Source organism: Pogona vitticeps, chromosome 2 (assembly GCF_051106095.1).
Source record: "Pogona vitticeps strain Pit_001003342236 chromosome 2, PviZW2.1, whole genome shotgun sequence".
Taxonomy (NCBI): Eukaryota; Metazoa; Chordata; class Lepidosauria; order Squamata; family Agamidae; genus Pogona; species Pogona vitticeps.
In genome coordinates, this window is record NC_135784.1 from 250,534,129 (window position 1) to 250,554,282 (window position 20,154).

General features: G+C 40.0%; 1 long non-coding RNA gene across 1 annotated transcript in view; it reads right to left on the minus strand.

Moving 5' to 3' along the window:
- Positions 1 to 555: 555 nt before the first annotated feature.
- The window catches only part of LOC110077531 (uncharacterized), a 101,698-nt gene continuing 82,099 nt past the window's right edge, over positions 556 to 20,154 (minus strand). Inside the window, exon 3 of the long non-coding RNA XR_002300296.3 lies at positions 556 to 19,565. This is a non-coding gene — a long non-coding RNA (uncharacterized LOC110077531). The remainder of the gene's footprint in view (positions 19,566 to 20,154) is intronic.

Here is a 20,154-nt window from a genome sequence, read left to right on the forward strand (position 1 = left end):
AAATGAATAGTGAACAGGGAAGACTGCAGGGTATGGCAAGTGCCATTATTAGCCATGTTAATTCAAAATTCTGCCATTTTGACCTACCAAACCCATGATAAGGTATGATATAAATCCTAACCTACCTTCCAGGATTGATATAAGAATTACTGATGCTTCATGTGAAGTATGAAGAATCCTATAAAATATTATATAACTACAAACTGTGAAACATTATATTTAATTTTTTAATTACTGTAGAGACAAATAACCTGTATGCTTTTAGTACAAGGTCGTCGTGTTGTTGTTTTTTCAGTTTGGACAGAAGACATAATAATATGAATATTTAACATTATTTTAAAAATTGGTTCCTTTAGACCCTTGGTCTTATTGATCTATTTTGTCAAGCCTATCCAGCATTTGTTTATACAAGAATGTACTATACTGTGATGACTCTCTTTTAATATTTGGTATCCCCAGTATGCTGGTTTTCCTTTGATATTTTCTGTTACCTGGTTCTGGCTGCTCTTTTTACATATGTCTTTACAGCATAATTCACGTGGGTTTTATTCTGGGTTTGTTTTTGTTTTGATCATGTTTTCCATTAAAGCAGACTTTTTATCAAGAAGGTACAGAAATTATTCCAAAGTATCACATCCGAAGAGCCAGCATGATGTAGTGGACGAGCGTTAGACAAGCCTGAAAAGACTTTGATTGTGGCCCCTAGCCTCTGGAACAAAATGCCATCAGAGATACGCTAGGCTCCTTTCTTCCAGATGTTTAGAATGCTAGTGAAGACAGAATTATTTAAAGTTGCCTTTAATAACTGATTCTCCTGGATACCATCTAGGTCAGGTATCTGGCCCCAGAGCCAAAGTTTGGGAGTTTCTTCCCACCACTGTCTCCTTGAAAGGGGCTGGAGTCCATGATCTATAGGGTCCCTTTCAGCTCTCCTGTTCTATGATTATGATTATCATCATCAATTTTTAATTAATTATAGATTTTATAGGGTTATTTGTATTTATGATTTACTGACTGACTGTTGTATCTCTCATTGCTTTTGGACGTGTTTTTGGGATGTGTGTGTTGAGGGCTGTACATTTTAATCTTGGAAACTGCCCAGTGTAGTGCTTGCACTAATGGGGCAGTATATAAATCAAATGAAGGAATGAAAGAACGGCAATGCAGTTCAGATATCCTCTCAACTGTGGAAACTTACTGAGGTGTGGGAATGGCAAAGCACTTCATGAACATTTCACAGATACTTTGAAAATCCTGTTAAAGTTGCAATAAGTAGATTCTTTCACCTTCTGAAAGGTGATATCATTAGCAAGGCAACGGAAGAATTTGTTCCGCTTTACAATCTTGACTGAATCTGACCTTCAACAGATACCAGGGTAGTTGGAGTCGCCCATTACTCCTACATCTCTCCTCCTTGAATGTTTTGTAATCTAATTCAGGAAGGAAACATCCCAGCCTGCACCAGACCCTTCAATGGTGTCACCGTTTCTGCTTCTTTTGATTTGTACCCAAATGCACTGTATCAGCATTCCATGCTCCAAATCGTAGATTTCCTCACAGGTGTACATATCTCATATGTCTTCCTTTCTGAATAAGTTATGCCCTTCAATTACCATGTTCGAGTTGTCAGTCTCACCCCAACAGGTTTCAGGCGAAGAGTCCAGAGATGGCTTTTTTTAGTGGCTGCTCTCAGATTGCACTCTCCTGAATGCCAGATTGGGCCCCTCCTTCATGTCCTCCTGACAGCAGGCCTTTTGGGTAGGATTTAATGTAAGTAGACATGAAGAGATGCTGTATATACTGAACTTAGGTGGGTATACTTTCAAGTATTTTTAAACTGTGGTTTTTAACCTAGTTGTTTGTTTTCTCATACAATATCTTACACTGTTTTTAATTGTGTTTGTTGGATTGTTTTAATCGATTGTGAGCTGTCATGGGTTCCCAGTGGTAAGAAATGCAGCCTACAGAATCAATCAAGCATCCATCCATGAACCAAAGGTTTCTTAGTGAGTTCACAGTCAAGTTGACATTTCAGTGAAAGGCTTTCAGGGCTGCAGTTCAAATATGGAGGCAATACTGTACTCAACATATGAAATCATTTCTCCAGACACAACAGTCCCTGGAACCGGTTTACATGAGTGAAGGCTTAATGTAGTCATAGGTGTGCCACTAACCTGTCACATCTAGAGTAACTGTGCACCTACTACCTTAATCTGGATCGGGGAGCCGTGTTAATGGGTGGGGAATATTTAAACTTCCTCCCATCTGGATTTATTGAAAAATGCACAGCCTTCCCAATATATATTTTCTTAAAGGGGGGGGTGGCCTCAATGGACACCCCCATTCATACACTGGAGGAGGGATTTAGATAAAAACCAGATAATGTTTCTAGTCCAGATTAGGGTTGTTCAGAGTTACTTTTTGGGGGGAGGAGGGTGTTGAATAGCATGATCCATGTTTAACATATAATCGATCCACAGCAATCCAATCTCTTTGCACTGATTTCTCCAGAATCAACTACCTTTGGGGAAAGACCAAGTTGAAGTCAGGATCAAGCACTTCTGCCTTTTTATTTGCCATGATTTCCCCATCCCCATTGAGTAGCTGAGCTTTTGCACGTATCTGAATAATGCTTTTTTTTTTTTTTGTGATATGAGACTTCAAGTCCTCCAGAACCCTCTTTTAAACTTATAGGCTATAAAATTTTGGAAGACTGGAGAAAAAGGAGAAAGCAGAATCCCCCACCCCCAAAATCTTGATGAGAGGTAATGACCATTGTTCTTGAAAGAAGATTGATGGCAAGGTATGATGAAGACTGCAGATTCATCTCCAAGAACATCTTGCCTAATTGTTGACTTTTTGCTTCTCCTCAAGTCCTGAAACTTTCTGACATCTATGTCTTTTTTTTATTTTTTAATTTTATTTTCAAAACTATTGGGTAATGGGGAAGGAATACAAAAGGCAAAGGGCAGTGGGGGGGATGGAAAAAGGGTTTTGAGAATAAGAAAACATCAAATGCATAATCATTCAATCTTTCATATCAAGTACATAAACATCTAATCTATTCATGTTCCAATAAAGGTTCATCTTTCGTCTTCTTTTTCTTCTTCTTCTTCTAACTATTTTGTCTATGTATTAACCTCTTTAACTTTCAACTTATACGTGTAATGCAGCTTAAATCTATGTTATTCCCACAGCATCAGAACACCAAGGCCAATTGTGAAATATATCCCCTCTTTCACCCTCCTTTTTTCTTGAGAATACACTCAGCAGACCCAAAATAATATAAATTCTGCTCTCCCCTCCCCTTTCCTCCCTGTGCTTGTTTTGTTTCTGTGACTCTTTTTTCTTCCATATTTTAAAAGGGGAAACAATATCATTCAAAGTTTGCTTTTCAACCTCAGTTTCCTTATCTGCTATCGCTACATCGCTTACTGGGTGGTCCTCCATCCCTTGTATATTATCTGATATCTTCATCAATACAGCCGGTTCTGAGATCTCTTTTTGGTGTAATTTAACCTCCGCTACCTTCCCTCCCCTAGAGCCTCCAATCACGTCTTCCATCTGGTCAATATAATAATTTACCTGCATGAATTTTTGCAACAGTGACATCTGAAAAGAAGTTTTCCAGTCTAGCCACCGATCTGTAATTTTCGCAGGGGGAGGTTCCATTTTCTGTTTCCAGTATTTTCACTTAAAATTCCCTCTCCCCTTTACCCCAATACACATCCAATATTTCTAATATTTCACCTTGCAACTATACCATATTAGCAATAAGATAGGAGGTACATTCAAGTAAGAGATGGAATCTAAAACATAAATCTCTCAAGTGTCTTTATAGTTCAGTCCTTTTACACGTCGCTGATATGCTTCTTCTTTTCCCTTCTTTTCTCTTCTCCAAGTTTGTTTTAACCTTCACCCGGCAATACTCTATTATTAGAATGTCATTTGTCAAGATCCCAGTTCAGTTCAAACCACATAGCCCCCAGTTCACAGCTCACAGTCCGTTTCTTCCTTTTACTTCCAGAGGCTTCCTTCTCCTCCCCCGAAAAAAGAGGTCCAGCAATCAGAATCCCGGCAAATATATTATCCACGGAAAGCAGAATCCCACACAGTCTAAAAATATATATCCAAAGAGGAAAAGGGGTCCAAAGTGAACAGCTTGCAACAGAATTTATTTTTTCAAAGCCTGTCAGTTGATTCTTCAAGAGTTATTTTTCCTCCTTTAATGGAGACACGGGCTATTTCTGCCTGGCTGTTCCTTTAGAGATGACTCAACCTTCAGCTTGGTAAGCTGGTATGCTAGGAATGCCGATCCTTATCTCATTTGGTCATAACTTTGTACACAATCACTTGTTCTTTATTTAATGAGGTTTTTCATAGAACAAGGGCTTCCACTTACTTTGATGTATACTTTCACCGTGCTTCTGTTTTCTTATTCTCGGCGAACGGAGCTGTCTTTGGCTAGTTGCCAAAAATGGCGCCCGTCTTCGTCTGTGCTGCTGTGAATTTCCAGAAGAAAGAAAAATCGAGTTGCTGCCCAATCTTCTAACTTCTGTGGCTCACCAGCTGCTGCAGAAGGGTCTCTCCTGACTCTTCCTTGGCCCCCCGTTTCTGGGAGGGTCCCAGACCGAAGTGGTTCTAGCTTTCCCCGGGAGCTATTCCCGAGAGCTGCTAGCTTCACCAAGACGAAGCTCCTCCTCCCTGACATCTATGTCTGAAGAAGAGTTTTGGAAGACTTGAAAGCTGAGCCCAATCTTTTTTTTTTTTACTGCTCTGGAATTTACAGATACACTGCAATTTTGGGAGGTACAGGACCACCCTTTCCCCCCCAATCACTCCTTTGCCCACCCCTTCCACAGCTGTCCGGTCCACCACTCACCCTCACTTACATCTACTTTCAGGGCTATTTTTTAACTTATTATGGGTGGTTACTTAAGATAAAAGAGAATTGTCAGGGCTTTTTGGCTTTTTGATTACTTTGTGGCTCCTAGTGGATACCTAGATAACTTGTTGAAAAACAGCCCTGACAATTGCTTTGTGTTTGGGTGAGAAGTCATTAACTGATAAAAAAAGGATTTTTTTGGGGGGGGGGGTTCCCTGACTGATATCTTTTTGTGAATGTAGTGAGCACAAGAGGGTATCCTGTAGACCATCTTGACTGCTGCCATTGGTGTTGTCAACATTCAGGCTGCCCTTTGCTATATAAAGCGTAACATCCTTTTTTCCTGTTGGCAACACAGACCCAATACTGTGCAGCAATGTTAGGCTATTTCCTAGCATTTTGAATAATGGATATAGGAGCACAATATCCTACATTCACAAACTGGAGGCTTTTTAAAGAACTGAATATTTTATAACTCTTCATGACAGACTACTGTTGAACTGAGCTGTAATCATTACCTTACTACTACTATTTAGAACTTGTGTTCAGTTGTTCTTTGAACTTTGCTCTCTAATTTTATTTTCATTGTAACATGGATTTTTCTCTATGACCTCATTTTCACCTTTATTTAGATCAAAAATTCACCTGTAATCACTTGAACACACTTTCTATAGATTGATTTTTCATGAATTACAACTATGTCAAGTGTTTTATTCTGAAAGAAAAGGTCAAGAAAATCTGCTTGTTACTCTAAAGGAATGTATGCAAAGAAATGGACAAAGATTCTCCAAAGAACAGGAGGGAGTCTTTTAGTTGCAGACCAGAGGAATAACCATATGAAAATTTCAGACAATATTTTAGTTGCTGTGTAGGGCTATGTCAAAAAGGACCCAGCACCTTTGACCTGGTCAATTTCACTAGGCTGCTTCCCACAGTGCTTTGGTATAGCATTGCTTCAGGGTCTATGGGAAATTAAAAGTGACAGATCTGATCTATTTACTGGGAAGGCAGTAAGACCAACATCAGAGCAATAGGCCAAATGGGTTGCTCTGTCAGAAGACAGTTATCCATCCCACCTTTTCCCAGTAGATGGATCAGATTTTTTTTCCTTGCAATTGTGAAAACTGCCTTGGGTCACAGTTTCTGAATTGAGAGAAAGGTGGGCTACATAGGCATCCTTCAGTCTCGAGAGGCTATCGTAATGTGCTCTGTATGGAGGACTTGGAACAGCGTCTAGTGTTTCGACGTATGCGAAGCTGGAGTGTCCTCTCCACGGAAAATAATATGGAGGATAGGCTGTTATCCAAGCAGCAAATCCCCCTCTCCACATCACTGAAATAGTCCAATGGAAAGACAAGAGCCAATACAACTGGTTCCAGCGATGTCGCAGGAGTTGCCAGAATGACACGAACTGCCTCCAGGACTTTGGCTCCGGATTTTGCCTCAAGGTTGACTCCTGAAGTCGTTTCCATCAATGGATATAGCCACAAGGCAGTGGAGGTTTGAAATCAGAGTTTTCCTTCTCCTAGATGAGCTGCCTCCCAAGGCTGACGAGTCCCACCTACCCGGCCTGCTCCCCCATGGCATGGGCAACGATGGCGGCACCTTAGTGGGGGTCTGAAGTCAGAGTTCAGACCAAAGGTGGACTAAGTGAACTAATAAATAAGACAGCTACCCTTAGTACAGGTATAGGAACTGAATATAGTCTAATCATGGAACAGTGCTTACTGGTTCTACCCATGTATCTTTCTTTTGTCCATTTGGAATGTATGGAAGAGGCTAAATAGAGACAAATCATGTGAAACTGTACATTTTTAGTAAACAAACATTAAAATTACTAGATTGTCCTTTATTCCAGAAATGTAAGGAAGTCCTTATCTCAGTCACGAAGATATACATATACAAAGGGTAGAGAATTGTGGCCCTTCAAAAATGGACTACAGCTTCCATAATTGCTCAGTGCGGGCTATGCACTATCAGGCCAACTGGATAGCAGGTATTTTGAAGGGAGCTACCGTATTTTTCGCACCATAAGACACACTTTCCCCCCACAAAACAGGGGGGTGGAAAGTCTGTGCGTCTTATGGAGCGAAGAAAACAGATTATATTTTCTTGTTTTCTTCTCCTAAAAAATTGGTGCGTCTTATGGAAAGGTGCGTCTTATGGAGCGAAAAATACGGGTAAATAGCACCTGTTAATCCATTCCTTTGCTAACTGGACAGTTGAATGAGTTAGATAGCCAGAGCTTGAGAGTTCTATTCCCCACTGGGCCTCATGTACCAGCCAGCTGGTACAGCCTTGGGCAAACTGTACAGTCCCAGGATGCCTTCAAAATAAGGAATGGTACTTCTGAGCACTTTTTACCTAGACATCCCTGGGAAGGGTTGTGATAAGTCACAAGTGACTTGGCAGCATGTAATTATTATATTAATCCCCTCTCACCAGTGGAAAGAATGTGAGGGCCAGGAGAGATAAAAAGCATTATGATTGAGAAAATAGAGAATACTTTAGAAGAGTAAAGTGTAGCCTACATAAATATATTTTATTTCAACATCTCGCAATGAGTACTCAGTGCTGTGCTACTCATCATAGTAAGTAAAGAAACCAAAAAAGCCTCTTACTTCTTACTGGGGGCGGAAACAAGTGTACTTTTTTTTTGCTGGCTGGGTAAAGAATACAGCAGACACTGAAACTGAAAAAGGAGAGCAGGAGATCAGAGAAGCTGCAGAGGCACTTAAAAGATATTAAAGGACAGGGGGAAAGCATATGGCACAACCCATTCTCTAGGCCTAAGAAGAATCCACTTCATTTTCAGCATAACAGATTGAAAGAGCAGACAGAATTACAATTGTGATCCAGGAGACTATGCTGAGGTAGCTAGGTTAGACCTCCCACTCTTGCTCACCAGCAATGACCTACTGGATGGGAATTTGTAGTTCAACACATTTGAATGGCAGACAGATTCTTTACTGTGATTCCTAGTCTGCAGAAGTGGGGGAGGGGAAGTTTGCAGTAGATGTGCCAGATCCAAAAAAAGTCTGTCTTCCTTCCTTCCTTCCTTCCTTCCTTCCTTCCTTCCTTCCTTCCTTCCTTCCTTCCTTCCTTCCTTCCTTCCTTCTGTTCTTTTTTGGATTACAGCTTGCAGATCCTCCATCCCCTTTCCCTTTTTGGGGAGCTCTGGATTGTTGCAATGAAACTGTTTTTTTGGTCTTTCAAACCCAAACCAAACAAAACCCATGATCAACCTGCCCTGGCTTATCACTGGGCATTGATAAGTGTGTTTCCTCAGGCCCCTAAATGGACCTACGCCAGTAGGGGCAGTGGCAGCGGCAGCTAGGAGGCCAGCGGTATATGGACTTGCTGATACAACACCCAGGCTGGAGAAAATGTCTCTTTGTCTCCTTTGCAATTGTGAATCTTTCATGTGCCTCCCGCTCACCCCCCCCAATGATTTTCCTCCCTCTGCGCTCTCTCCATTTAACTAATTAAAATTCTAATCACTATGACAGTTAGAGAAAGGGGAAAATCACTCTTCCATGCTGGAGAAGGTAATTTCAAGGTGTTTTAGCTGCCACAGAAACAAATGGAAATTAGACAAAGGAGTTAGTTGTCATGAGGACAAGGAAACTGCATTGTCTTATTTTACTTAAGAAAGAAAGAAGGGGAGGGCGGAACCTCATACCAAACATTAGGAGCTTTTCCCTTTCCCACTAAATCACTGCCACACATTTAACCACAATAAACTATGTATCATGCCTTAAAAAAAGATATATATGAGAGGAGATATGTTTTGTCTATTAGTAACCGCTGACGTGTTTGCTTATCTGTCACCAAACAGCAGAATAACACAATTATCAAGCACATGATTGCTTTAGGAAACACTTGATGTTTGTCTATGATACTTTTTTATTTTTTTATTTCTGGCATAATCATGGATTATACATGCAGTGCTTCAGGTATGGAATTTTTCACATATGTTTTAGTAGCAAGCACATAAAGCAGAAGCCAACAATTCAATAATTACACTTAATGTTTAGACTTAACAGTCCCATACCCTCTTGGTTCTCCCATTTGGCTTCCCATTTCCTTCCTACAAGCATAAACCATGCCCTATGTGTCAATTTACTCACACGTTCTTCCTTTCTTCTACTCCACATCACAACAGTCTATAGTTCCCTCCTGGTCTTGCTTTCTTGCCTCCTTTGTCCCACTTTAGCTAATAACATGTGTGTCTTTGGCGTGCAATAAAGAAGCACGCTAGTCCCACCCCCTCAGTTTTTGCTTTCATCGTGTGAAAGTGACATGATGAAAGCAAGATGGGGGAGGCTGTTTTGCCTTGGGTAACACAGGTGTTCTTGGACTACAAGTCCCAGAAACCCTGGCCAACACAGCTTGGCGGAGGCTTCTGGGAATTGCAGTCTAACACCTAGGTCATTCAAGGTTGGGAACTACTGATCTAGAACATGTATGGCAGTGGTACCAACTCATCTTCTCAGAGGCATCACTACTTTAAACTCAGTACAATATAATCACCAACATGGATTACAGATGTGTAGTATTTTCCTGAGATCTTTGGTAGTTCATCAAGTTAGAGATGTTTTACTGGTGGTGAGTAATACAGTGGTGCCTCACATTACGACGTTAATTTATTCCAGCAAAATCGCTGTAGAATGAAAACATTGTAATGCGAAAATAAAAACCCATTGAAACACATTAAAACCGATTTAATGCGTTCCAATGGGCTAAAAACTCACTGTCCATCAAAGATCCTCCATAGGACGGCCATTTTTGGTGGCTGTCTTGCGAGGAATCCATCCCAGAAAACAGCGGGGAGCCATTTTATTTACCCGGCAGCCATTTTGAAACCACCGATCAGCTGTAGGAAAATCGTCATTTTGTTAAGAATCGGTTCCCGAAGCAGGGAACCGATCATGGCAAAGCGAAAAAAGCCTATTCAGACCATTGTTTTGCGATTGCAAAAGCGATTGCAAAAACGTCATTGTAATGCGTTTTTGTCGTAGGCATGACTGTACATTCAATATCATTGTGTAAACCAAGTTGCCCTGTTTCCCTCAAAATAAGATAGGGTCTTGTATTAATTTTTGCTCATTTTGGACCCTTATGTGTTTACTGTATTCTACAAAGAAGTCAGGTTGGGAATCATGATGATCAAAATCGCATTAAGTGGTGCACATAATTCCTTTATAAAAATTATGCCAGCGGGTTATGGTATGTGTTCGGGTGGAATAGCCACACTGGGTATTCCCAGTTACCTCTCTGATGAGCTGAACTGTGGGGCACGGTATGGGAGTAAATTTTACTCCTTTTGACTGCCTTGTGCTCACACTGAAAAGGACTACAACTTCAATGAAATTTGTAAATTGTATTTTGAAAACACACACACACCTATATTTAATGCTATAGTGCTAAACTGAAACAACACTAATTTAAATGCATACCATAGCTTGTCAGGTTATTAATATTTCACTTGCTAAACATTGTAAAAGGGGAAACAGAATGCTAAAGAAGTGGGATAGACAGTGATGACAGTGACAGAGAAGGGTGAGGGGATGTGGTGCTATGTGACATATGGATACTTGGAGCATGTCAAGAGACTGGTGGGAAAAAGGGAATCATGGTTTTTGTTGCTATTCTAGAAAATCATGCTTATGATGTGCTGACTGGGTGAATGGGGAGAAAGTGCCACTGTTATTTGGAAGGCAGCAACCAGCTGTGCCATCTTTATGGGAATGGAAACTTGAAAGCCAGACTAAGCTCTGTCCTTGGTACAGAGTCATTCTGTAACAGGAGTCAATTAGCTGGATGCGGGAAAGGGAAGAAGTTACTATTTTCTTTGAGAATGTTCAAAGAAAGTCAAGGCTTGATTGGTAGATTTTCTGGAAGGGACTGGAAACTGGAATTTGGGCATACAAATGGGGAGAAAAGCTTATTAGTTTAGCTTAGTTATCTCAGGAAAATGCTATGCTCATCTGCTGCTCACATGACTTGCACTCTGTATGTGCTCTGGAATTATGCTGAAGCTATGTCAGGATGTAATATTAATGCATGTTAGCTAGCTATCATATTTTCTTGTGGGACTGAACTAGAATTGTTCTTGCCTCAGACTTTTTGACTGCTAACTTTTGTTCCACAGTTCTTTAATTATTCTGTAACTGTTGAAATTGCCCTTGAAGTATTGCTCTTTTAACCCTCTTGGATTTTACCCGCATAAGGAAAATTAGGGTAGTGTGGCTGATTGGTTACTGTGGTCTCTCTGACCTAGGGTAATCTTGACAAATGACACCTTCCTGGGATAATTAAATATGTCTGTGTGGATAGACACAGCAATGTAAACGCCAGGTTGTAGAATAGATAATTTTGACTCAACCTGGGACAAACATCTGTGTGATCATGCCCTATGATAAATTATTTCCTAAACTTGGGCTTTTGTTTATTCATAGACACAATCACATCAGTAGCATTCATACTAAGAAATACTGAAAATTTCTGTCTAAAATACAAATGCCTTCTACATCATTAATTCCATCAGATTAAATTCTGCCAGCAATTACTGTATGCAGCTGCCCATGATGCTTAACCAGAAAGCAGAAACTGTTAAGCACATTTTGTTCAAAAACGCAGGACAGGGAAATGCTTTTTATTCTCTCCAATTGACCATGTTGAAACCCTTGTTGTATTTTAACTGCAAAAGACCTTCCATGCCAAAATATTCATTACTAAGTTATGGTACTTTCTGCCTTATTTGAATGGTATTAAGGGTGACAACTAGAAAGCAGCTTGGACATTATATATATAAGTATATAAGGACAGCATAATGGAAAGTCACATGAATTTTTAGAAAACAGCTAGCTTTGTGTCAGCACCTATTCAAAACACTTTCTGGTAAAATCCATGTGGCCATTACATGTACATCATTCCACATATTTTCCACGCCTGTGCAGTACTATAAATCATTTAAAAGTGTTGCTTTATAAAGAAAGCAGCATTGTATCTGAGACCTTCCTTACTGCAAAAGTAAATTATGTTTAATTTGAGGTAATGAACAGTTTTGTACCACTGTGCAGTCAGTCTATCCAAAGGCCGACATCTCAAAAAGTAAAGTATATCAGGGCATAAATTCAAGCATATGGAAGAAATAATATCCCACGCAAAACACACTTAGACATTAATTTAGTTTTATTGCTGCTGTTAAGAAAGCGAACAGAAAAAAAGTTTCATTTGAAATACAGTACACTGGAGGAGAGCTCTGCAGATACTCTGCAGAGAAAAAAAAATCCTATGTGGGGGTACCATTCCTGAGGTTGCTAAGCCACATGGGTGTTCTAGTGAGGGAAAACTCTCCTAGCATCCTGTGGCTGCTTCTGAGGGAAGGAGCTGCCATCATTCTCCCTCCTTCTCATTATCATAGAGAGCTTGGCATAGAAGCCTTTCCTTAGGCCAATCAGAGGGCTTGATTAATTGCCTTTATCCAGACCAACCCTAATGTAACCATTGTCCTATCTGGACCCTGTCTACTATCTGTAATGCTGTCACTACCTGTGACCTTGTAATGTTAATAAAAGGACAGTCTCCTGGTGGCAGAGGGAGAGAACATCACAGATGGAGAAGACTTCTCATTCTGCTTCCTTGCTGAGTCGCCCACCAGGAGTACTGTTGGCAGACATCCATCTGTGTGTGTGGCTGACTTCTTCTATCTATTGCTAAGAGACTCTTTGCTATCCTATCACCACAAAGCCCATCAGCCTGCTCATTGCCTGAACCCCAACAATCCTAGACCAATCAAGCTTGAAATATCTCTGGAGGAAAAAAAATTGAGGCTATCATACTTTGGCCTCATTATGAGAAGGCAAAATTCTCTGGAAAAGACGATAATGCTCGGAAAGGTTGAAGGCAAGAGGAAACTAGGAAGACTAAAGAGGAGATGGATTGATTCTCTAAAGGAAGCCTCAGGCATGAGTTTGCAAAAGTTGAGCAGGGCTGTTGAGGACTAGGACATTTTGGAGACTGGTCATTCATAGGGTCTCTATAAGAAGCGACTTGAAGGCACTTAACAAGCACAACAACCAAGCCTAAACACTGTGGTGTTGAAAAACCTTTCTTTAAAGTTTGGTACATTTCTAAACATCTTTCTTTTCTAAAAACATCAACTAGGGTTCCCGGTCTCATAGTCTCATGCAGAAATGTATAGATCAACAGGTTCATGTGATTCATCTTGTCCAAACCCCTGCCAATGTAAGAAATCCAAAGTTGAAGAATCTCTGGCATGTGGTCACCTAACTCTTGTTTAGATACAGTGAAAAGCAAACACCTTCACCTTCAACCATTCAAATAGTTCTTTTTGTCAAACATTTGCATAGTTATTATTGTGAGATGGTCTTTGCCAAAAGAGTTTAGGTTTTTTTTCATCCTCCTTGTTGTACTTTTATCATCAGGGAAAAAGAAACCTTTTTATTTAGCCTGGCCTTTAGCAATTAATAGCCTCAGATCACTAGATTCTGACCGGTGTGGTAGTTCTTTTGCTTTCTTTTTAAGTCGAAGTAAGGCTGGTATTTTAAGTGATTTTGAAGTGTTTTCAATTTAACTGTACTTTAAAAATAGAATGAGTTTAATTCTCTTTTAATATTTTAAATTTTACATTATGTGCCATCAGAAGCCACTGGTAATGGTGTGGCTAAAAAATACTGTAAATAAATAAATAAAATAAATAAAATTGTAACAAACATATATCAACGCTAATGGGGTTTTCAAGGCACCTATTTAAGGAGTGGTTTTACCAGTTCAACACCCCAGAGAGTTTCCATAGCCAAGCAGGGATTCAATTCCAGGGCTCCTGAATTGCCATCTGTCATTCTGTCCTCTATGCTACACTGGTTATCTCTTTATAACTCCAGTGAAATTTACTCCTATTGTTTTAACTATCATTTAAGCTGTCTCAGGTCTGAGTTTTGTGAGAAACGTGCCACATAAAATACCAACATACTTGATTAAATATATATATAGAAGGGAGTGCAATAAATCAATATTGCCTGTTTGTCTCACATACATATGCACACATATTTAATAACTGTTATGCGGGGGGCTTGACTCTTATGATACCACAGTGACTTGCTCCTTAGTTTCAGGTTCAAGTCCTGAAATCTCAGGGAATCAGAAGTTGCTGGAGAAGCATTCAGAACAATGACATGTATTTGTACAGACATCATAGTTATTCAACATATTTCAAAAGCGGCCGTGGTCATCAGTAAATGTGAATTGAAAAAAAGAAGAAATAAAGTGTGTTTCCCATAGAAATCAAAGATAAAAACATAGGATGTAGGCAATGTTTCTTTACAAGGTTCACTGAACTTCCTCCCTCTTTTAATTTCTTCTCTCAGCAGCCAGCAAAATGGGCTGACAGGAGGAAAAAGTCTGCCAGGGAGTTTTAACGAGAGGCAGTTTTTAATTAAGAGGGGCCAAAGAAGGTGATAACCCCAAGAGTGCTGAAGAGAAATTAACATGGAAAAGCAGCCCCATGCTTTTGTGGGTCCCGGAAGGCCAGTAGCATGACTGGTATCTGTTCCCACTGAGCTGTTCCTGTGTCATTTTATTGATTCTCTTGTCCAAATCTGACAAAAACAGTGCTGACCATCAGTTGTTCGGTCACGGTGGCAGATGATGGCTGGAAAGAAACAGCTTAGTTGTAAAACATTCAGCATCGTAAGGTCTGCTATTGTCGTACCATTTCCTACAACTGATTAATTCCAAGGAGCATAAAATGAGCATTAGAAGCATACCCAAGCAGGCTGCATTTTGTCCCATGTAACTGTTTTCTAGTTCTGTACAGTGGTGCCTCGCTAGACAATGATAATCCATTTCACTGAAATCGCTGTCTAGCAAAATAATTGTCTAGCGAAAAGCAAATTGTTGTCTAGCGAAAATCGGTTTGCGAAACAGGGACCAAACATTGTCCAGCGAAATTCCCCCATAGGAATCACTGTTTTGTGAAGCACTATAGCGATCACAAAAAGTCAATGTCTAGTGAAAAAACTGTCATGCAGGGTAACTGTCTAGCGAGGCACCACTGTATTTAAAAGTGAGCATTATTAGAAGAAAAAATCAGGAAAGAAATTTTGTGACACATTTAAAGAAGGCATTTTGCACTGCAAGCACCTGCTACATCTTCCATTTTACAGAAATAGATCATTTAATGCTGTGCATAAGGAGTATTTGTGACTCTGGTAGTTATTTGTAAGTATATAGTGTATAGGGTTTTCACTAGATACGATCTAGGATACAGTTGAAAATGGAATTAATCTGTTAAAAAAATAACAAAGTTCACTATTTTTATACTCTGATTAAGAATTTAGAAGCCTCAACAAATGTGTTTTGAAGTAAAACTTAGGGTAGTGTGTGATTTGGGTTTTCATTGCAACAGACAATATGCACACACACACACACACATTCCTTATGGTCGCCGTGGGTATTGCTAAACTATGAATGTTTAGGAGACTAAATGCAGTCCTTCCTTTTGCCACATGTGCTAAACTCAGATGACCCGAGCAAAGCCAATAGCTATGGTACTGCTCAATGGACAGTTTTCAAACATACCAAGCTACCCAGACTGTGAAGTAACTACTGCAGACCTTGGTTGTGTTACCATTATCAAAACAATTAGGCTAATGGGGACAAGGAATATATTTTTCTAAGAGTGCCCCCCTGTTCCTGGACCTCTGTTTCGGTTAATATTGACCACGAAGTTCTGTCATGAGAGACCTTCATATATAGACTTATATCTAATCTACCCCTGTGTGGCATATAATTGAGAGACTTTTCTGAAAGTCACTGTGCATATGAGAAATGGGCTTAATTGTAACATTCTATAGTTTATGGTTATTGTTTTATCGATGCTTTGTTATGGGTCTTTATGGTTTTAATTTTGTACGTCACTTTAGAAGAGCTACCTTATTAATCTCTGAAATAAAATGAAATAAGTAAGTTATTTCTGCTTGGAAAAACCATATTGTATTTCATGCCAGCACTGGTTTTGCTTTGATATTTTATTACTCTGCAACATCACCATTTAAATCAAGAACAATAGATAACCACAAAAACATTCATTCCCAGAGCAAACAAATCTTAAGAGGGAAGTATTGACAGATGATATTTTAATTGGTTTGACCTCTAAAGTGATTAAATAATCATGAAACCTCTTCTGTTTAACAACTGCTTGAGGTACTTTATATTCTTGTCTCAGAGTTGAATGGTTTCTAGCTAGCAACAGTGTGATTGATTTTTCCATATCAAATACAATGTTATGGTCTGTTGTTTCCATAGCAAACATACAGGAATCTGTCTTTGGTCTCCAACTTGAGCCTGGCACTCTCAAGCAATACTTTATGTGACCACATCCTTCCATTACAAGTATGGGCAGATTAATATTGATTCTCCCTCCTCATCCAGGGCTGAAACTCTGTCTCAATAGCAACAAATACACCGCTGAAATATGCTTTTCATGATAAGGCTTACTGCTTTGTCTCTAGCACAGCATTTCTTGCTTATTGGAAACCAGAGTACAGGAAACATATTCCTTTGGACAGCGATGCCTCAAATCCCCCACCCAACATAGGCATTGGCATCTGGGACATGTAGTGTAATAGCATGACTTTTCCATACTCAGGAACACACATACATGCAGGCATCCTTTAGTCTCAAGAGACTATGGTAACATGCTCTGAACAGAGGTCTTGGAACAGCATCTAGTGTGGCCGAGAAGGCCAATTAAGGAACATAGGAAGCTATCTTATATTGACTTAGACCATCAGTCCCTCTAGCCCAGTATCATCAGCTCTCAACAGCGAGACTGTCCAGGGCTTCAGGCAGAATTCTTTTTACACCCTACCTGCATATGCTACAAAATATTAATTGTCCCACTGAGCCATCACCCCTCTCTTCTTCTTTCAGGGTTTAACTCTGTCAGTTATAGAGTACTTCAAACAGCACAGCAATGACTAAGGGAGTTACACTGTTGTGCATCTGCCCATACATCTTTCCAGAACCAGTGGCTATGCTAGGTGGAGGATTCTGTGATCTTTAGGTTCAAATTCTGCTTTTAGCTCATTCGGAAGTTTCAATAAAAAGATTTGGCTAATTTAGGTTGCCTAAACTTGAAGGTTCCATAAAGCTCCCAACTCTTTCCACATGTGTTTGAGAACAAGACAGTGAGAAATACGTGAGCATACTTGTAGTTGCTCTCCATACTTATGAGATTCCAAGATGTGCAATGTGTTTTATGGGCATCATCCTTCTCTCTCTCTCTTTCCTTTTCCCTATTATACTGCCCCATTAACTTTATTACATTCTGGGCATTTCACAACATACAGTAAATCATACGATAGAAATACAAAAAGATTCAATAATTTTTTGTGAAAGCCCACCTGCTTGGAGAGCAGTTCAAGCACAGTGCAGTGGTCTATTGCATAGGCTTCTACTAAGCTTGTGTGGAAAATTATCCACACCTAGCCCATGTATTTCAGTAAGGTGATCTCCAGCTTCAGTAACAGCAAGTGAGAGATAGTGAAGAGCGCCATACAAGTGGGACATGTCACAGGATGTTGGACAAAGACATTTGTTTCTGTAACTTAGAGCAAACAGGGAAAATGCCATAAGCTCCTTGATGCTCTCAGCATGCTGATGGCAGTTCTTTCATCCTCAATGAAGACAAACCAAAGCGTCAAAATGTTTCTTTTAGGGACCATTAGTCCCAGGTTTTTCTTGCCAGCATGGCCAGTAGCTCTGGAAAGGTCCATGAACAGAGGGAATAATAGAGTGCTGTCCTCTGAAGATGCTGGCCACAGAAACTGGCGAAACGTTAGGAAGAACAACCTTATGAACACGGCCAAAGAGCCCGAAAAACCCACAACAGCCAGAGGGAATAATAGTTCAGAAAGTGATTTTTTCCAAGTTTAGGGACAGTAGACCATACAGGAATATTCTGGTCTCTAAAAGGATGTGCAGTGCCATCACGTTTAGTCCATACAGTTCGTGCTATAGCCCCTGCTTATCTGTTTCAGACATTCCCTTTTCAATAGTAAAGCTTTGAGGGATTGTAAATTCCAGAGTCCTCAACCACTGCCTTGTGTATTCTGAGAGATGTGGCCTCAAAAGTAACATTTGAAGAGTTGCTGTTTTCAACAGATGAAGAACAGTGGGACAGCCATGTAAATGCATTGGGCAATGAGTGAGTGTGGCTAGTAAGGGGACTCATGATTACGGCAAAGGAAGTGTCTCCCTTTGACATTTTGTCATGAGGTGCCCTCTGCTTCAATCCACATGCCACCCCTACCCTGCAGTTTCCCTCACACAATCTCAAACACATAGGTTCTGGCTGTATCAAAATTAGAAACCGTTTAACAGAAGGTATAACCCAGGGTGTTGTTTCTTGTAGCCAAGAGGGCTAACTTGACCATGAGTTAACATGATCATCTTTGGCATCATCTAACATTCAGTAGGCCATGGAATTTCACTGTCAGTGTTTCATTAATCTCTCTTCACCTAGCAATATGGGCAAGTAGAATTCAAGCATGAAAGAGCATTTACTAAAATGCTTTATTCCATCACTATCTGTTGCTTTTTTATACCTTTTTGAAAGCATGGCTTATCTGTTGTATTGTTTTGTAGTGTCTTTGTGTGGGTTGTTTAGTGCTTTTCCACCTCTCCTTTTTTGCCACTACACCTTGTACCCCGTTGACTGCTGTTGTGTCTTTCTATCTTTTTCACTTTGTGCCTCTATGTGCACACGTAGAGGACCAATGACTATTTTAAGCCTATATTTTAAAAAGCATGTTGCAAGCTGCATGTAAACACCTTTTTAAGAAGCAAGGTACAATACTCCTTCCATGTGATGGTGCACCCAGCCTCCAATATGCCCATGGCAACAGAATACACACCCACTCATACTGCGGTATATTGGATGAAATACAGTGGGGTCTTGACTTAAGAACGGCTCGAGTTAAGAACATTTTGACTTAAGAACCGCTCTCGTAGGAAAATATTGACTTGACTTAAGTACTTAGATTTGAGTTAAGAACTGAAAAAAACCCACGTGGGAGGCAGGGAAAGTGCAAAATGTGAACTTTCAGTTATCTGTTGGCCAGTGAAAAGGGTGCCTGTCTGCTTCCTCTCTCCTCCCAGCGTTTAGAGAGTGGATTGGGAGACAGTCTTCAGACTGCCTGGTACTGCCTGGACCCTGCCTTCCCTGAACCTTTCTTGACCTAAGAAAAAAAGAAACAAAATAATCCCCTCTAGTGGTCGAAGGCGGAATAGCAGCTTCCCATTAGTTTCTATGGACGGAAAAGAGCAGGTACGGATCAAATGGTTTTCCATGCATTCCTATGGGAAATGCAGATTTGACCTGAGAACTTTTTGACTTGAGAACCGCCTTCCAATACGGATTAAGTTCTCAAGTCAAGACCCCACTGTAATAGGGGAAAAAAATGCTGCAACTAAAGATGTCTAAGGATAACAGTTTATTGCAATTGTGTAGTTCCAGCTGCATGCTGTTGGCAATGGCATATTATCCATGGCACCAGTCCAGGCCTGGAGAGTTAGGTTTTCCAAAGAGACTTCATAGGCTTCCCTGGTATTTGCTCTTGCTGTCATCAAGGAGACTTTTTCCACTCACCTGGAGAGGGAGGAAGGAAAAAGTGCAATAAGTGACAAGGTTCAGTCATAGAAACTTCTGTATCTAAATCTGAAAGTCTAGGAGGATTTATGCCAGGCAGCCCTTCTCTGAATTGATAGATCTTCAGGTAAGAAGCCATATGGGTTGGGAAACCCCTCTGACTGACTAATCTGCTCTGAAAATCTTCACTTCCATGACAACCTGCAATGTTGGTCAAAACAGTGGAGATTTTTATAGTACCAAATGTTACATTTTTGTTTCAGCTGCTTGGAAGGCTATAGGAATAATTTAACCACATCCCAGGAAATTATTTCACTCACTATCTCTGGGGGAAATTAATGCAGTAAAAATTAATTAAAAATTCTAATGAATATGTGAAAAGTGTTTTTAAAAAGGTATGAACAAAAAAGCAAAATGCTCTTGTTTGTTCAATTAAAATTGTGTTCTTTTTAAATAAACACTTTATCTTTGGCATACATTTGATCCTCAGATTCCTCTTAAAGGAGACAGTTTGTTTATTTCTGGTTAGGAAGACCCTTGGGGCATAGCATATAAAATGTCAGTGATACATTTGAAAAATGGTAACTGT